General features: G+C 42.6%; 1 protein-coding gene across 2 annotated transcripts in view; it reads left to right on the top strand.

The window, feature by feature from the left end:
- The window catches only part of LOC128758186 (chemokine-like protein TAFA-5), a 129096-nt gene that overhangs the window by 5094 nt on the left and 108157 nt on the right, over positions 1-15845 (top strand). The window lies entirely within an intron of this gene.

Below are 15845 nucleotides of genomic sequence, written 5' to 3'. Positions count from 1 at the left end.
TTCAATCAGTGTCCAACTTCACACTATGCACCATCGTCGGCCTGGCCATGTTTCTGACAGGAGGAAGAGATGACAGAGAGTGAACAAGTGTGAAGAACTTGTATTGTTGTTGGTCTCAGGGGAACGAGATGTGGGCAGCGGGGAAAGCGATGGATGCACAGACGTTGGAAGTCAAGTCAAGTGGGAAAGCATCTAGTCATTATTTATGTTTTTTAAAGCTGAATATTCACCGGTACATTCCCGTCATTTAGTTTAATCGTATTTCATCTGCAGTGGTACCTTGGTTTTCGAACATCTCGGAATTCGAACAAATCGGAGTTTGAACAAAAATTTCCAGATTTTTTTGCTTCTGATTGTGAACGAAAATCCAGAACTCGAACGCCCCCGAAAAAAGCCGGAAAAAACATAACGTGCGCGGAGCGATCAGCTGACCCACAAGGCGCTTTGTTATTGTGTATAATGCAGCCTCTGTATGCAGATGTGTTCCATTAGCTACATTTACTGACTGTTTTTTCTTCATATTGAGGTGTAACACCTTTCCTGTCTCCGCACTGGACCGTGGTAGAGTGTCACAGGGGAGGTGCTCGCTCTCCACACCTCCGAGGCTGGAGCGCTCACTCCAGGGTTTGATGTCCTGTTGTGGGCTGGAGCTGGGACAGGGATGAGGCGAGTCTGGGACAGAGCGTGACTTGGTTTATGACTTTGTCACAGCCAAACTGCACAGAAGCGCACATTCAGAGCTGGACACGCACCGGGCACCTCTTCACTTCTGGAGAGACGTCACTCACTCGGCAACCCCTCCCACATGCAGCGGCCACACACATAGAGGAACAGTGCACCTGCAGCACACACTCTGCATTCACTCCTACAAAAGCCTATTTTAAGGCTTGGAACGCATTATTTCTTTTTCCATTCATTGTAATGGGAAAATGGATTCAGATTTCAAACACATTGCTTCTCGAATGGCCGAGATAATCAATTCAGAGAAACAACAGGACTCCAGTAATATAGCCAACAACATGTTCAATACCTCAGTCACTAAAATCCAAGCGGTCAAAATACAATTCAACAAGGAAGGAAACGAATGAAAACTGGCAACGGGACAGTCCTAAAAACCAGTGGTAGTCAAAACACAAGCACAAAAAAAATAACACAGTGTTAAACTCAGACATCATGGAAAACAAATGCCTTACCGAAGGGTAAGGCTGGGTATTGCTAAGAACCTCACGATGTGATTTGATTCAGATTCTTTAGGCTGCGATTGGATTTGCTTTGATTCTTTCTTCTACTGTGGGGACAGCTCTGGAGTATTAAAATGCTTTAGATGCGTAACTGTACATCAGCTGTCTTTGTATTGCTTATCGCTCACTCTTTGGAAAACTGTGCTTTTTGGCATTGTGGGCTTTAGACATGGGTATGTAAGTTGCGCAGGATGCAACTCTATGATCAAGACTATGGCAAACTGCGCCTGCACAGACATTATAGAAATATTAGTTCCCTCCACATTCAGGGACCAAGGCTTTCTGCAGCTCAGACAACACTCAGCTCCAGTGTTCCCCCACGTCTGCTTGTGTAAGAAGTTGCTCTGCTGTGGAGTTGATGAAATGTTGACTCCGACTGAGAGCTCTTCCACGGAGTATTTATGGAGAAAAGGGAGTGTGACGAGCCCCCGTAGCTGAGGACTCCCAAACATCAAGTGTTACCCACTGATGCTGCGCCTCTCCACTGCACGCAACTGACTGACCTCGAAAAAAAAAAAAAAAAAAAAAAAAAAAAGAAGCAAACTTGTCACAGAGCACTTGTTTGAATATGTTATCCTATTTTCGGCATAGCCTGGAGGCTTCCTCTCTGCAGGGAGGAACACGGAGAGAGTTGCTTGTCAGAAAGCGACGGCTAACGGCCCGAGGATGGAAATTCCCAAATCAAGTTTTTCCTACAGAGTTGCAGAGCTCAGAATGAGGTCGGAGACTATATACTGTATGTATATTTAAACAGCTTTTTTGGAAAGCGGCACTAAAAATTTTAAGAGATACAAGTGGAGGAAGGCTTTTCTCAAACCGTTCACAAAGGACACGTTGTCTCATGATTTCCCGAACGGAACCGGGATCACTGTTAAAAATGGATTACGAGATTGTAACTATACATCTAATTCAAAATATGTAAATACGAGAACAGAGGCGTGCGGTACACGGCCCACGGGCACAAGTGGCCTTTTAATGGCCCAGTGTGACCTACTTTTAAGATCAAGCGGCTGTTTGTTTTCATCGTTTTCTTTTTGCATCAAGATTGCCTTCTTATTTTCATTTACTTGGCATTTCTCCTACATTTCCTGGTTCTGCCTCACGGCATCCTCTCAGATGAACACCACGCCGGCAGATGCCTGAGTCACTGCAACTGGCTTCCCTTGGTGGACATGTGATTTTATATATATCCCCTCTCACCTGGACTGTCTCATCGACTGTATCTATCCCACTCACACTGCAGAGAAGTTCCATGTCTTCGGTCTTGTGCTCACTACGAAAAGCATGTAAATGTAGGAATGCTGATCTGGAGAGTTCTGTCTTTTAGTTTTTCCACATGGTCAGAGACTCCACTGACTGGACTATTGATGGAACATATCCTCACACCGATGCTGGAATAAATTCACATTGGGAAAGTTAACTTTTGATGCATACGTTCTGCCTCCCATGGATTTAAAAAAAAAAAAAAGAAGGAAAAAAGAAGGAGGTTGGGGTCAGGTTAGCCACGGGATGACGCGGCATTCATTCTCTGTGTAGCAATGGGTCATTTGATATTTCAAGCCCGTCAAACAGCCGTGCATTTTAGTCACAGTGACTTGTGGTGTTGTCACCGAGGATGAGAGCCACATAAGGGGTTATAAATAGCGACTGATATCCAACCGGATTCAGTGAAAAGAGCTTCCCAGTCAGGTTCATCAGGTAGCTCCCACTTTCCTGTCATTTTTATTTTTACTGACAGATTAGCAGATCAGTTCTGCAAAACTGATATGTGAGGGCGAGGTCCAAGGGTTACAGGGTGAAAAAGAAGCTTCAACGATGAATCAGCAGCTATGAAACACCATTTTTATCAACTCATCCTGGCGCTTTTCAGCCTGTGAAACAACACAGAATGTTCATAGACGTGTCCGTGGATGGGAAGATCTTGCACTTTGACTTTTGCAGGGTGCAGAGGAAGATCAGTGAATGAGAAAACGTCAGAAGTGCAGAGGAGCTGTCATAATGGGTTACTAATATCCGTACTGAAGAGAGTGTAGACAAGCCAATATATATCTATATATAGATATATATAGATATATATATATATATCTATATATATAAGATGCAGGAACTGCATCTTTGTCGACTTGGTGTCCAGTCTGTTTGTGGTACCTTTTGCTCTCAAGTTGATGCATGCAGGTAGCCTTTCTCAGTGACTTCTGGCACTAATATTTTTGAAAACTAGTGATAGATTGTGAGGACAGACACTGAAGTGTATAGCAGACCCCAGGTTTTAACATTCAGATTGTGCATGAAAAGCTTCAGTCCAGTAACTCAACAAGTGTTCTTCTCCCCCCTCACTCGAGAACCAATGCTACATTACTGAGCTGTTTAAATCACATTTCTATGTAGGAAACCAGTCTCGCCCTCTCGGTCTCCATCCTTCAGTTCTGCAACACGGACATTTAAATAAACATGGCGTCAGTAATGGCGCGCTAATATACTGTGACATTTACTTAATGTGCAAAACAAACTGTGAAAGTGTTTGGAGGTTGCAGTTTGCCAAACTATCTTCAAAGCTCCCTCCATGGCTAATTGCACCCTAAATGTTCTGCATCCTGCAGGGAATTAATTTGGTGCCAATGTGACTTTAATTACAGTTAAACACGCGTGTTTAAATTTACATATCGTATTGTGGCCGACATTTGACTGCGGACGCTAGAGGTCGAACATGCTGCTGCTGAGTTTAATTGCCTTTCCATTCTCTTCCCCGATGCAGGTTGAGGCTTGTAACTCATACCCTGAAGAATATATGGCGTCGCCCTTGAACGAGACTCGAGAACGCCTCCTCCTGGCCTGCGGGGCATGATTCAGAGGGTGAATTAACACCCTTTTCAGAGTGCTTGTTTTGAATCCTTCGGTGGTACCCAAAGTTAAGAATACTGGGGCTTGTACCCTGCAATTGTTGGACCAACCTTTGTTGGTGCCACTTCAAAGGACTTCAGACCAGGGGTGTGCGCTGAGGTTCTGGTTCTGGTGAGGCACTGACCAGAGTCAGATTTACAGGGTTCGAAATGTTCAAAATTTCATATCAGCACATTACTTGTACAAGCTGTGGCTCACGAAAGACGCAAAATTAAAAAAAATAAAAAAAAAATAAAAATAAAATAATAATAATAATAATAATAATAATGAATCAACTAAGCCAGTCAACTCTTGTAGCTCAAGATGGAGCACAGAAAGTCACAGTCCCATCAAATAGCCGTAAATATCAGGTATTTGGATGAATTGTACCGAGCAAAAAAGTCGTGAAAAATACCAGAACTAGCGTACATTTGGCAACTCTAAGCTGAGGAGTCGCAAGATGAATCACAGGGAGTTTAATAAGTTCCCTGCCCCCTGCCCTGAGACAGGGGTAGTGCATTCCTCACTTTGCAACTGTTTATGATCAGTATTTTTTTGTGCTGATCGTTCAGACACAAACAAAACAGAGTGACTTCATCAGGGAGACTCAACAAAACGGTCTGACCGTGGAGAGCTATCACAGTTATTGTAGCTGGCTGGTGCCTCACCGCTGTCTCTACTCAGTGTTTAAACCGAGAAGGGGAAACACAAGTCATTCGGAGTGAGAAATTAAAAAATAAATAACTGGTGAAAACAAATGGAAAAGGACCCTACATTACATATTGCTCAATATATATATAAGCTTTCATTTATTTTTTTCATTATTTGTCTTCCCAGCTTCGGACACAGCTACTGCTCATTTTGGAGTGTTCGGTGGTCCATGGGTTTAACTGGTTCTGAGGGGACACATTCTACCTAAAAGTTTTCTACAGCAAAGCAACTTCTACTGTCCAAAAAAGGGGGAAGTTGCCACATCAATACCAGACCTGAAGGCACAGTACAGTGTACCGTTCACTTCGAGATGATGCTTAATAGTCTCTGAAAAATGCAATATATAGACAATATCTATAATGCTGTCTGAGCGTGGACATGGAGGTGTGTGACTCACACTGGCACACAGTCGCAGACAGAGAGGAAAACAGAAAGCAGTAAGAGAGCTGAGAACATTGGGTGGAAGAAGTCAGATGTGGAACTTGTGATGAAGCTTGAAATGGTGTCAGGAGTGGAGGGTAGTGTCAGAGCATTCACTGGTGGAACAATCATATCGATAATGGAGTAATATACTCACGTGAACTGCCTCCTGTGCGTGTTGTTTTACAGCTGACCACCTAAACACCCTCCCACACGCTGTAATGTGTGATGTTGTCACCATGGAGACGTCTCCCGCGCAGTCACCCAACCCTCTGACTCTGGCTTATCTTCGCCCGAGCTGGCACACACGAGAGTTAAAGAGGCTTCTTGGAAATTACGTGTCAGGCAGGCGAACATGTGACAAGATCTTTTGGAATTATTTAGCTTCATTTGAATCCAGTTGCTGACACTGCACGACTCGGGTTAATTTGGGGCACCCAAATGAAGCGTCAGAGTATTTCGGATCATTTATATATGATGCTGTCAACATTATATGAGTTTGTGTTGTCCATGTTAACGCTGCTGTTGAAAAGGTTAAACCCGGTCAACACCACGATGGACAACTGTGCCATCATGGAGAGGCAAAAGGAGAGAATTGGTCCTGGAAGGAGAGTCAAGATTCATGGGTGAATTCACAGATGTGTTTTGATTTTTGATGCTTGGAGGGATAAAACATTTGAGGAGCCTTGTGTGCTCAACCTGAAGAAAAACGCTAAGTTCCTTGACAAGGATTCCCAGTAAAAGACCTTGGATGAACACCTCAACCTTGTGGAGAAATGTAGTTTTTCCATGTTGGTGAACAAGGAGGAGAGGATGTTTTGATGTTAACTACTGAATTCATTCTTTCAAATTGTGTCCCATGTCTAATTGGGTCACGATATAGACGGTCTCCGCTGTAGTTGCCCCTCTAGAGAGTTCCTGAATGTGCACTTGTGCTTATTTCGCCCGGAGCCAGTAAGCCCATTCACAGAGAGATGCTAAAGCTACTCCTCCTTTATTACTGAGGGGGAAAAAAAGCAATTGCTTGGAAGAAAATGCCAGAATGGTGCTTTGAATTCCTGGAGGGGCCCATCACCGAGACGCGGCGGACGGAACTGAGACAGCTAGCATCTGGAGCGGCGACACAGCAGTGGAGCAGAGAGAGCGAGTTAAAGAGAGATGGAGGAGGAAAGTGCGGGTGGGACGGCAGAGGGGCCATGAAAGAGAGCGAGGGAGGATGGAGCACATGGGACGTGGAGATGGAGAAAGTGAGACAGACGAAGTCAAGGGTTGACGAGGGAACTGTAGTTGCGGGTAAAAAAAAGTCAGGCAATGAAACAAAAGACAGACAGATGAGAACACTCAGACGATCCACCAATTGACGACCGGCTGGGGAATCAAGTCAGCAAACATGACGAGGCAGAGTCGCAGCGGAGTAGCCAAGAGCCTCTCAGAAGTAGAAACAAATATTTCATTTGAAGAGACAGAAGCCTTCTATCACGACGGGAGGCCTGAGAGGTAGTGCGGCGGTGGCGTATAAGGATCATCCTTCTGCTGGATGTGTGTTGCTGGAGGAGGAAATTGTGCTGAAGTCATCTCAAGTGTCTTGTATCCTTCCATGACTCCTCAGTTTTGGAGACAGCCTAGAGGAGAGGTAGACTCCTTCCCAGGTCTCCTCAGTGCTTCGTTTCTTGGCTTGTCAGTCTAGATATCACAGGATTTGTGGGGCCCTGCATCTTTTTGTATCAACAAACCTGACTTTAGTGCCACATTGATTTTGGTTTTCATCTATTGATGCTTTCCTTTTTTAGGTCCCCGGGTTTTGGTAAAAGATACACAAAGAAGGATCTGACAATTCATTTGCTGTCTTTCATTGTTGCCGTAGCGACAGAATTCCCTAACCAGCTCTTGTGATATGCTCTCATATGCTTCATCGCTTCTCTTCCTTATGCTTACATACATTTCTGGGCAGTTTCCCTTATTACATCGCTTCAAAGCTTGTTTTTGCCCCGACCAAATGTTTCCATGTGACCAACATGCAATGTGCTCCGGATGCCATGTAAAGGTTTTTTGCGGAGTCACAAAATTGTGTCCACCCAGTTGTAGAGAACACCCTGAGAATCAGTATCAGAAAACTAATCCCGAGGGAAATTCTGTTCGTTATGTATGGTCTGTACTCAACATATAACTATAACATTTCATATAAATAAATATCTATGAAAATCTATTTAAAAAAATCTATTAAATAAAATAACTCTAAAATGATCTCTCTCTCTCTCTCTCTCTCTCTCTCTCTCTCTCTCTATATATATATATATATATATATATATATATATATATATATATATATAGTGCAAAAAGCTATGCAAAAGACAATGTGCAAGAAAATGCTGATTCAATAACAGAATGAACAGAATATCGTGCCAAAGAATCCTTCACTGTAAATTTTACAGCGATGAATTGTACATTTTCATTGCCACAGGAAGAAAGGACCTCCCGTGGCGCACAGGAGAACCAACCACCATGTCCACCAACCACACGCAAGTCCCATGAACTTTGGAAGCCGATGCTGAAAAGCCGGTCCACTGATCCACAATGCAATTGAAAACGCAGTGCTCCTCTCAGTACTGAACTGTCAGATGGAGCCAGCTCTATATCACACCTGAATAGACCATAGACCACAGACCATAACAGGTATTGATGAGTGGTGCTGCTTTCATCTTTACCTTTGCCATCTTGAAGTTCAAGTGTCGATATAAACAAAGCAAGAATGATGTGGACTTGCTGTTGAAACAACTTCCAGATATCACAAAGGAAGTGCTCTGAAGCGGCGTGGGGTCATTTTTATTTGTTAATACCTCCAAATGTCAAAAAAGCCAACTATTTATTGTCTTGTTTGGCGCCTGCTGACACTATCTGTGATGGATGTGGAAATTAGAATGCGCTCGCTCTCTCGCCCCTCGTGCGCCGCGCCGGTGGCATTCTGGGATGCAGAAACAATAAGCTGATTTCTGGCCGCCGTTGTTCGGGAGCAAACTGGATATGGAGTCAAAATTTGATTTGAGACCCGACGCGGCCCAGAGGACGCGGGCTGCTTTTTATTTTGGATTGTTAAGAGAGAAAAGCAATATTCTCAGAGTTGTGTTGGCGATGTTAAACACTGATTATTTAGGTCTGCTTCAGTCGCTGCCTTCGCTGTGGCACCACATCAGCCATGAAATTGAGACCACAGTTGAAGCCACCATGTGTCTTATCTGATACTTTTCATGTGTGAGTCTTACACAAACACTCCAGAGGAAGCACTGCTGTTGGAGAAGATCTGGCATTTGAGGTCAATCGGATGGCATGGATGGAGCATCATATACATCATGTACATAAGGCTTCCTATGGGAATGATGCTTTTGCATTGACTCTTTGTGAGGAGATATAAACAATTATATATTTATGTATATGCTTTTTTCCTTGTGACAAAAGACAAACTACTCATGTAGTCATTCTGAAGTTCAAAACAATTCTTTTATTTTTGATCATCAATCCATCGCAGACTCACAAAATATTCAACAATCCATTCCGTGGAGACAGACACCACTCTCGCACCTCAGGGGGCAGCAAACTCTCATGAAGCACGAGTTTAAAAATGTGATCTGTTTTTAAGTGCTGGTTTTATAACTATCATGGCTCCGGATATTTAAATCTCCTGTTGTGCTGTGTGGTTGTACATCTGCGAGCAAAAAGCATTAAAGCGACAAAGTAGATGTTTTATGGAGCGCTGCGTGCAAGCTCGTCCTTCATGAGGAGGTTGGGCCTCTTCTAAACCAGGCAGGTGGTCGATGACTGACATGTTTGTCCCCCTGGGGAGCTGCTGGCTTGCTGTGCGATCATTTGCCATAAACCCGAGCGGTGAACTCGACCTGAGTCGCCTCAGCTGCTTTTGATTCCAGTTGTCAGACAGTGGCATCACTTCCTGTGTCACTGTGATGAACTTCAGTGTTTGATGTGCCGCTGTCACCTATTGTTAAAGAAATAAAATCAAAACATAAACACATTAAGATAATATAAAATAAATAATAAAATACAAATTCAAATAAAAACAGACATATCCCTGTCATATAAATATAAATATGTATATAAAGATATTTTATTTTAGCTTTAAGTATATCTCAAACAAATTTGCTGTCTGTTTTGAAATGGCAGTGAATATCAATGGATGAGAATAGGTGTCTTGTTTTTGACATGTAGTGAAATACTACCATGAAATATTTTGTTTGTTCTCAATAATATTAATAATAAATTTAAAGATGATTTTAATTCATCAACCATAAAAAAATACAGGGCAAATGAAAAATGTTTACCAAGGTCACAAAAATATGAAAATAGAAATTTGAAAAACATGAATGATGCAGGTAATCTAGATAATAATTGGTACATTTAAAACTATATATAACTATAACTATATATAATATATTGACTAGGTATAATATATGAAATTAAATTATATTATAGTATGTTAACATATATAATAAATATATATGTTAACATATATGTTAAGAAAAACATTGAGAAAATATTGCTTTTTATTTTATTTTTCAATAAAAAATGGATGAACAGAAAAGAAAAAAATCTGACTGTATTGCAAATTTGCCATCATACATCTGCAGCCTCTTCTCACTGAAGGGAGCCACTTGAGTTCTCGCTTCATCCCAAACCTCTGTGAGCTTGAGTGTTTGTCATCCCAGCTCAGAATCATCCGTGCGCTGCTCTCTTACGCCTGACTAGAAGGAAATTCCACATTTCCAGCCGTCTCCCTCGCTGTTTTGATCTCCCAGCCCCTGCTGCTCCCGCTCTCCTCCCGAAAAGCCTGTGGCTGTGATAATACCCGCCATTGTTGGTCCTGACAGTAGAACTCAGCAGTCATCTGTTCTCTGCGGGGACGAGAGCCCGTTACGATTCCACCCCGGTGACGGATCTTTGTGGACGTATGTGGAACTGTATGTCAGATTCTTGCTATAAATAATTGAATACCGTGCATAAAGACTAAAAGAAATAGGAAAGAAAGCAAAAAATACATTTGTTTTTGAACTGACATTCAGAGAGAAAACAGTCAATAAATAAATACAATGGAACTAGACATTCCAATGCAAGGAACTTTGAGACGCAGCATTTATGAGATTGTTTAGATGTAAATGATCTCAGGAAGCATCATCCCTCACCGGCGCCAGAACATGAATCTAATGACTTCATTTGTCACTGTCTACTGAGGAAACATCAGGAGGGAAACCAACCAAGAGGTTTTGCCGACCTTTCACCCGCCGCCTCGTCTCCTGTAAGGATCTTTTTTTTCCGGCCCAACTTAATCGGCGTGATAATTATCGTGTAGGTGCTCGAGTTATCTGTTCGGCGAGGAGTCTTGGACATTAGCGGCAGGAAATGAGCTTCGCGAGGTGAATGGACGACGCCTACGCTGGCTCCTGTGAAGGATGGCGCACATCGCTTAGTAACACGATCATCAATTTAAGTGATGCACGTGACATAACAAGGGGGAGAAGATGAGGAAGATGTTTTAGTCCGATCGCTCTGACGTCTCCAGGACATACACGCGCTTCCCTTTACCAGGAGGTGCAGGCCTAGTTGTCTCCCCGACGCTTCCTTCTGACAGAAGTGTTGGTTGACATTCTGAAAAGAGGGACATCTGGGCCCCTTTACTTGCTGCCCCCACGGCCTGACCTCGGATAAGAGGAGGCGCAGTACAGAAGAAGTCAGTCAGACTGGCATCACAGAGAAGGATAGGAGGCAGTTCTTTTCCAAGCCTGTCAATATGATCAACATCCTGTTGATGTATTACTACTTCCTATTAAAGCAAACTATTTTACGGCGCTCGCCAGCCCGATCTAAACATGAGACTCCTCAGCCAGCGTCTCCTGTGTTAGCCGTCCTAATAGTGAGATCACTTGAAGAGAGCAAAACGAAATCAGATGCTGTGTGAATGTAAGGAGATTTTTGTCCTCACGACACAAGGAGAACTTGTCATGCTCATCACACTCCTGCACATTGACACACGCTGCATGCAAATCCTCCAGCGAGCGGAGCGGATGGAATAATGAATCCTCTTCCAGCTATTGGACGGAGATGAATGGCCAGAAGGGAGGAAATAGAATTTCTCGATTTCATAACCCCAGTGCTATTGTTGTATTGTCACGGCGGCGGAACGGGGTCACCTCGAATCATCTCCATTGGAAACACCCCAGCATGTCAGGGGTGGGCGAGGAAGTCAAGTTCTCAACCGTCAATTGTGTTGGATCGTATTATGTAGCGAGTTGAGAAGTGTCGAGTCAGCGCAAAAAGTCCCTCCATCATTCATCATTTTACCTCCCGGAGAGATGAACGCAGGTGATGTCTTCCACCACGGTGGTTTGCTTGTATAATCTAACGCTGGCATTATTCAGCCAGACGACTATTAGCCATAAGAACAGGCAGATTTATCGCAGAGGTGGTAAAATGGCTCATTATGCAGATGATATCCTGTGAAATTATTATGCAAGCTTGCAAATTTTGGAAAAGAGAAATCTGCTTAATTAAAAGTCCACTGGTGATTCTTCATGCTTGAGAGATTTAAATGGTGAGTAAGAAGTAAATGTTGGCCCATTTTCTTTTTTTTTTTTTTCTAAACCTAATCTCCACCTGCTCCTCGTCCTCCCTCTCTTGCTTTCGCTGTGTCATTTGGAAATGGCTGGAATAAATTAGTATGTCCTGAAACTTGTAAAACCTCTTATTTCAAATGTAAGGTATGTGTGTGACCAGACTCACAAGTCAGCTGTTACATTATGACCAACTGTCATGTTCTTTTGCTTGCCCTCGTGTTTGGTCGGTCTGTGTTTATGCTATTTTCTTATAAAAGAAACGTGAAAACACACTCTCTCAAGTTTAGTTTTGGCTGCAAAACATCTGTGACACCACATTCTGATAGAGCTGTGGTTGAGGTCTTCCATGACTTAACGTCTGAGCTGACTTCAGGCTGACGGTGACTCGTGTTTGGTACTACTTTGGATCAAGCTTGTGATTGTTATGTGTCACGTCCAGCGGCTGCTGGTGTTTTCACAGCCAAAAATTCCAGTAAACTTGGACCTCCTCACCAAACCAATGTTAACCCTTCCCCGCTGCCATGTTGCTGTTGTTGTGAATGGGTCGCTTGATCAAAGCATGCCGTTACTTCACAGTTCACATTTCACGTGTTGAATGTGCGACGGCCCTCGCAACTGTGTGCGCATGCGTCACTAACCGTGTCATCGATTTTCTTCTTCATCCAACCGTACATTCCAAGGACTAACACTGACTGTCGGATTAGCTAGAGCACGGAACGGTGGTCCTAGTGTGACCAGGCCCTGAGAAGCAATAGCGGGAAGGGAATTTGAAATTAGTTGGTAAATGCTAGCTAGCCTGGGTGTCCATGCTACGACAGTGTGAAGGTATGACACAAACTGAACAGAAGTTCAATAACCTGCTGTCAAAAGAATCAAAACAGAGCTAATATATCTCCAGTCCAACTGCAAATACGTTCAAGAATAACAGCAATAGGTCAGATAAACATCCGCAACAGACAACCTGTGCTGACTGGACAGATACATCTGATGTGACAGCTCACGTTCTGGAAACCTTTTGGCCTACTACTACTCCATGTTACACCAGCCGCTGCTCTAAAAGTGTTCACAAGCGCGGAGACGTGGCAGCTCGCTGTCACTCTTTATAATCTCAGTCTCTATGATGTAAACTGCACTCCTAATCCCTCATGTAAGATTCAGCTCTTTTTTCAGGGGGTGGAAAGATGGATTTGTGTGTCACGCCACGCCCTGTAAATAAGCCATAGATTCATTCTTTTTTATCGGGGTAAGCGCACAATCCCGTGGATAATTCAGCCAGACTTGAATGCCGACTCTATTTTTCCGTTCTGCTCCTCTGAGCTTCCTTATTGAATAGCAGGGGATGTAAAGAGAAAGGGAGAAGAGTAAAGTGGGCCGGGACCACCGGCGCTGCCAAATATCCAGCTATCGCTTCAGGGTGGGGCTGTGAATGGAACTTTTAGTGCCTGTATCCTGTAAATGTGTGTGTTTGTTTTACTACAAAGTGCCTGGGGTTCAGGTTTACTCTTAATTCCTGTGTTAATCTGGATTTCAATCTGACATCATCTATCCAAAAGAGTCCCTACGGTGCTTCATTGTGTACCTCAGTACCGACCAACTCTTTACTAGAAGTTAATAAGTGTTAGGTTGTAAATCACTTTGTAAATGAGAATGGCTGGATTCTCCACCTTGGTGCCGGATGACTGAGATTAAACTAACAGACTGTCAGACCGTTTTTGAAGGACTAACTTGCCTGGATTAGAATTTGAGTCTCAGTAATGCTACTCTGATTATTTTTATTTATTTATTTATTTTTTGAGTGCGACAGAGTTTTATAACTGCAGGGAGGACTACTTCCTGCCCTCTTACTCATCATCTTTTCAGCCATCTTTTTCATCCATCTTTTTCATTCATTATTGTCTTGTAATGTATTCCTTCATTCATATCTTTTAATCCTCTACTCCTCATCTCTTTTGCTAGTATTGTCTTTATACTGCTCAGGCTTTTAGCGGCAGGTGCAGCCCCTACGCAAATGTTCCCAATTTCACTTACTACCCCAGAAACTGTTAAACACACACATATATATATATATATATATATATATATATATATATATATATATATATATATATATATGCGTTCCAAGCCTTAAAACAGGCTTTTGTAGGAGTGAATGTAGAGTGTCTGCTGCAGGTGCGCTGTTCCTCTATGTGTGTGGCCGCTGCATGTGGGAGGGGTTGCCGAGTGAGTGACGTCTCTCCAGAAGTGAAGAGGTGCCCGGTGCGTGTCCAGCTCTGAATGTGCACTTCTGTGCAGTTTGGCTGTGACAAAGTCATAAACCAAGTCACGCTCTGTCCCAGACTCGCCTCATCCAGTGCCCCAGCCTTGGAACTGTCGACAGCGAGCACCATTTTTCAAAGTCTTGTTTTCATTGTCTTTGGTCCATCTTGGTCCTGTATATCTTGTGTGATATTTTCTCATCTCTTACCTTTACCTTTTCTAGGTCCTGTTGCCATTATCTCTTTGTATCCTACTTATGCTGGTTGTAAGTCTCAATCATGTCCATGGTAACTGGACATCTTCCTCTTGTACGCAGTAGTGGTTAGTGCCAGAGCCAGTACAATTTACCTCTGAGTGTGGAGTGAACCTGGGTCCTTCTGAGAGGGGTTTGTATGTTCTCCAGTGCAGATTTGGATTTCCCTCTGACACTCTGGTGTCCCCCACAGTCAAAATAAGGCTAACTGATGACCTTTCCAGGGTGTCCCTGCGTCTCACCGCAAGTAACCAGGATAGGATCCAGCAGCCCCTTCTGAGACGATAAGGGAAGGAATAGAAAAGCACAAACCTATTTTACAGCATCATAGTTTAGTTTTCACTTTGTTCTCTGGCACTCGGTGGTTTTGCTTGGTGATATTGAATAAAGAAACATTTACGCCGCTGACGCTACATGCAGCTGTGATGCGTGCGTTATGGAGCTGCAGGAGAGTATTTAAAGCACAAGACTCCTGACCTGAGGGCCTTGACTGCACCATCATTCTCTCTTCAAGGGAATCACATTTGTGTACATGCAACACACTGTCACGGAACACACCTCATTGTTCTCCATCAAAACAGATAAGTGGATCCCTGAGGACGGGATAGGTGGAATATATACGGAGCGTTCCCTAAGCCCCCGGCATACTGGGTCCCAGCAGTTGGAGACAACAGGCTCCTAATGGGCTTCGGCTGAACCCAGTGGGAGTGGGGGTTGAAATAAAACAAGACTGAAGAAGATAGTGTCTTGTAGCGTCCTGTGTTGCTGCTGAAATAAACACATTGGGTAAATAAAAGTTTTAAATGTGATGCCCTCAGGGCATATGTATATTGATTTTTCAGAAAAGCAGCACAATCGTTGGGACATGAGTCAGAATAACACAAATGACAGAGCTGCTTGAATATTGCAGTTCATGGTTTCCTCATTTAAATGTCAATATTTTGGTGGCTCACTTTTGTGCCGATTTCAGTCGCCAGTTAGTGACCTTATTGTTTCATATTTTATGCTCGCAAACAATCTTTAGGAGGATATTTGATTGGGTTAGCTGAGGACAGTGCAGTTCTAAGGGTAAGAGTCTAATAAAAATCAAACAAAATTTAATTAAAAATAAATAAATAAATAAAATGTGTTTTATGTTTATTCCTGTGAAATCATTTTTTATTACAATAATTAAAATGCGCAAAAAAATGGTTAGTGAGTGATTTAACAAAATTTTAGCTAAAACAATCAAGAGTCAAATATTTTTCTGTATGTTATAGCGTAGTGTCGTAGCGACTCCAACTAACAACTTATCATATAATAATAATAATAATAATAATAATAAAATATTTGAAAGATTTTACTTTTGCTTCTGTAAAAACATATAAAGAATAATAAATAAAAATCTACAGCATATATATACATATATACTTCAGATTTTACTGTACTATATATATATATATATTTTTTTTTTTTAAGTAAAATCTT

This window comes from Synchiropus splendidus, chromosome 4 (assembly GCF_027744825.2).
Source record: "Synchiropus splendidus isolate RoL2022-P1 chromosome 4, RoL_Sspl_1.0, whole genome shotgun sequence".
Lineage (NCBI taxonomy): Eukaryota > Metazoa > Chordata > Actinopteri > Syngnathiformes > Callionymidae > Synchiropus > Synchiropus splendidus.
The sequence above is the reverse complement of the archived record's forward strand: the minus strand, read 5'-3'. Positions and strand labels throughout refer to the sequence as shown.